Source organism: Colobus angolensis, unplaced genomic scaffold (genome assembly GCF_000951035.1).
Source record: "Colobus angolensis palliatus isolate OR3802 unplaced genomic scaffold, Cang.pa_1.0 Scaffold207, whole genome shotgun sequence".
NCBI lineage: Eukaryota > Metazoa > Chordata > Mammalia > Primates > Cercopithecidae > Colobus > Colobus angolensis.
The window spans coordinates 2503660-2507770 of record NW_012115233.1 but is presented as its reverse complement, the minus strand read 5'-3'; the positions used below and the strand labels follow the sequence as shown (position 1 = coordinate 2507770).

The 4111-nt window shown below is 47.8% G+C and overlaps 1 long non-coding RNA gene across 1 annotated transcript; it reads left to right on the top strand.

The window, feature by feature from the left end:
• Positions 1–261: 261 nt before the first annotated feature.
• LOC105511932 lies at positions 262–1888 on the top strand. The gene is made up of 4 exons (XR_001001790.1): positions 262–637; positions 963–1052; positions 1338–1500; positions 1690–1888. It is a non-coding gene; the product is annotated as an uncharacterized LOC105511932 (long non-coding RNA).
• The last annotated feature ends 2223 nt before the right edge of the window (positions 1889–4111 follow it).

Genomic DNA, 4111 nt, shown 5'->3' with positions numbered 1-4111 from the left:
GTGGCTCCTCTGAGCTGCTATTGGGTTTGCCCTCCACCCCCTCTCGTGCTGACTCTGGGCCCTTCAAAATGAGTCATAGAGAGTCATTACCACTACCCCCGCCTCCAACCCGGACTCTGCTGTATACCTCATGGTTTCTGATAATACAGCATTGTGAAGTCGGGGGAAGGCTGGCAGAGGGGGCCAGTCCAATCTGTGACCTGAGCTACCATGGCAGGGTCCAGGGCCAGAGGAAGGTGGTGTGAATCCCCAGTAATGCAAGTCCTTTCCAGGCCAGGCCCCTGTCCCCAGGAGTGTGGGGCTGCCCGAGGTCTACTGCTGACTTTTCCAGAGCTGCCGTTCCCAGCGATGACTCAGAGTCCCTGTGGCCCCAGCATCATCCCTCCATCCCTGGCTGCGAGGCAGGAGCAGAGTTGCAGACCTGAGAGGCCTTTAATTTGTTTGATCTAAGACTTTGCCGCCTAACTGCTTTGCCTATGAGGTCTGGCTTGGCCTGGCCTCTGAGAAAGAACATAGTCCTCACTGGAAGGACTCCGGGGAATGGAAGAGGAGAGGCTGCTGCTGTCTGCCCTCCCAGCAGCAGGTATAAAGACAATGGGCTTCTAAGTTCCCTAGAGTCCCAGCTGTGTAATTTAAGGCGAGTTCATCTCTCACAGCCTCAGTTTCCTCATTTGCCAGCACCTGTCTTTCTCCTTCATAGCCACTGTCACTCTTGCAATGATATCAATGCTTACATTTCAGATAGATTCCCAGCCGGGTTGAAAGGAACGTCAAGACCCTCCCTTTCTTATCACATATGTATCAACTCCATTCGACCTCGCCTCCCTCCACTTGGAGCCAGTTCTAACTGGTGAAATGTAGCCAGAGGTTCCTGGAAAGGCTTTCCTTCTCAAGTAAAGCCTGGCTCAGAGAAAACCACTGGTCTGTTTCCTTTTCTTCCTGTAGACATGAACATGGGGCAGGAAGGAGCATGGAGAAGACAAGAACAAGACTCTCAGAAGGAAGTGGTGTGGCTGGAGCCATGAGAACTGGTCGTGGAGGAGGTGAGGAGGGTGGGAGAGGTGGAGGTGTGGTTGAGTGGGGAGAATGGGAGAGGTGGGGGTGTGGTCGAGTGGGGAGGGTGGGAGAGGTGGGGATGTGGTTGAGTGGGGAGGGTGGGAGTGGTGGGGTGTGGCCTGGAGATACAGCAGCCACTTTTGGACCATGAGGATATTTGAAAGACATGAAGAACAGAATGATAGAAGCACATTTGTGACATTGTGACATACAGCAGACTTTATGCCCACCTTTTGATTTCTTACCTATTTAAACACTGAAATCTGGTCTTTTACTTGTAGGCAAATACAATTTCTGACTTACATAATGATGTACTCACAAGAAGCCTCTCCTTGAATGTAATAATTCAGCAGTTATGGAGTCCTTACAATGTGCTAGTGGAACTTTGAAGATGAATCCAAATTTCGATCCCGGCCTGAAAAGGCTCAAAGTCTAATATGGGAGGTAAGAAATGTAGAATCCATATTAACGACGGGGTCTCCCTGCCCCTTAAGATCTAGTTATGAGTAGCTGCAATTCCTGTGAATTCCAAGGTGGTTTTACCACCTCAAGTTCACATTTAGATATGACTTCTGGCTTCTTTTAGGAAGTTCCCATCTCTAAATTTCATCTCTGTTCCTTTATTTCTGCCAGCCTGGATCCAAATGTGAAACTTATCTTCTTTTATTAACCAAGCAACCACCTCCTGCCAAAACAACAACAAGAACAACAACACAAAAAACAAAAACAAAACAAAACAAAACTCGGCGTACACAAGACCTTTGTTTCTACAGCAGACTTGGCTAAAGGTTTGGGCATGCATACTCCCAAAATTAAAAAATGGAAAATTGAACACTTCTGTCCTTCAAAGTGATTTGGTCTCTCCTACAGGGTCTTGCCCTTATCTCCGTTCTCCCTGCACTCCCACCACCTCACTTACTCCCATGGCATGCTACATCCTTGAATAAATATGCCCAAGGCAGATGTGGTAATGAAGATGGGTTGAGAATTCTGAAGGTAGACGTCCCAGACGCCAGTTACACCATTTCTCTGGGACTCATTTTTCTTATCTGTGGAAAGGGAGCTGATTACCACCAGCCCCAACCCCAACAAACCCACCTCACAGAATGGGGCGAGAATTCAGTGGGCAGTCCCTGGCATAGGGGCCACAGGCTCTATGGCACTGAGTATCATTCATATTCTAGTTCTGTATTCTGTGTCCCCTATTGCCCCAAGACAAGTTCATTTAAAACAAAAAAGCTTCTATTTCAGGTAGAAAACCCATCAATCATCACTGGGCATTGTCTTCCAGTGATTCTGAGCAGAAACAATGGGGAACGTGTGTCTTCATGTGACTCAGCGAGCAAAGAGATGGAGTCTTTCCCAAGAAGAATGTGGGAGGTTTGGGACCACTGACATATTTGGCCCACTGATTCCATTCCCCTAGACCAACACATGTTCATCAAATTGAATCACTCTTATGGGGAATTCAACGGAACTCTGGTGCCCATTGCATTAGTTTTTGATGATAGAATGCGCTTTCTTTGTGAACTTGAACTTGAGGGGTCTGGCTACCCCTGTGAAATGTCTTTTTTGAGATAAAATCATATAACATAAAATTCACCCTATTAATGTGTACAATTCAGTGGTTTTTAGTGTATTTACAGTGTCGTGCCACCATCACCACAATCTAATTCTCAAACATTTTTATCTCCTTAAAAAGCAGCCACACCCCATTCCCCCATCTGCGGCCCAGGGCAATCCCTAATTTATGTTCTGTTTCTGTGGCCTCTCAGAGACTTCTGGCACCAATCTCTCCAGTCTGTGAGCTGTGAACTCCCTTTTTAGCAGATCTGACCCTGACACCTGCCATCTTACCTTTGCTTCTGGACACCCAGATTGAATCTTCCCTAAAAACCAACTTTGCATTGTTTGCCCAACATTCGAACCTGCTTTCTGTATTTGCGTTAACTGCTCAGTGTATGACTCATTGTAGGAGGAGTCAGTGGCCATCTTTCTCTATTAAGGCTCAAAAAGATAGATTCATGCTTTCCCAGACTTTCTTGCAACAAGTCCTTAGATGGGTGTGCTAGGCTTAAGCTCAGCCAATGACCATGAATCTGAAAAGTCAGGGGCGGTGAAGAATCTTTGCTGGTAGTGTGGTGGTAGCAGTAGTAATGTCAAAGGCCTACCAGCAGCAGGGCTGTGGGCCCATGGCAGTGGGACCATGCTCAGTGGCACTAATGTCCGCACTGGGCTGGCTGTTTCTGATTTTGGTCATCTCCTAGACTCCCTTGCTCCTGGCCACTGTTTAAGCTGGTCCTCCAGCCTTCTTGGCTATTGAGTGAGCTAGATCCTATCTTTAAAATAGATTTCCTTTCAATTAAAATCATCCAGAGTTAGTTTCCATGCCTGCAGTCAAGGACCCCATCTGGAAGAAGTATTTTATGAGTAGAGTCTTAACCAGAATGGGCCATAGGGTTTTGCCCCAGAATACCGCAGTTGAGAGGGCACCATATTTTGAAGCTTGAACTCCCTTCCCCATGCTCTTCCTTATTCCTGTTGCAGTGCTGAGCTGGCCTCTTCTTCTGGGAGCAGTGCCTTAGCAGCAGGTGGACAAAGACAGAGATGGAGACTTAAGATCAAAGGCACTGATTGTCTGACCAGGGGTCCTTCCGTGAGGGAGGAGAGCAAGCCCCTCCTCTGTTTCTCTGAATTTCCTTGTTTAGAAACTGGATTTCTGGGCCAGGCGCGGTGGCTCACACCTGTAACCCCAGCACTTTGGGAAGCTGAGGCGGCTGGATCACCTGAGGTCAGGTGTTTGAGACCAGCCTGGCCAACATGGCGAAACCTCGTCTTTACTAAAAATACAAAAAGTAGCCAGCCACGGTGGTGTGCATCTGTAATCCCAGCTACTCAGGAGGCTGAGGCAGGAGAATCACTTGAACTTGGGAGGCAGAGCTTGCATTGAGCTGAGGAGCTGAGATCGCGCCATTTCACTGCAGTCTGGGCAACAAGAACAAAACTCCATCGAGAGAGAGAGAGACAGACAGAGAGAGAGAGAGAGAGAGAGAGA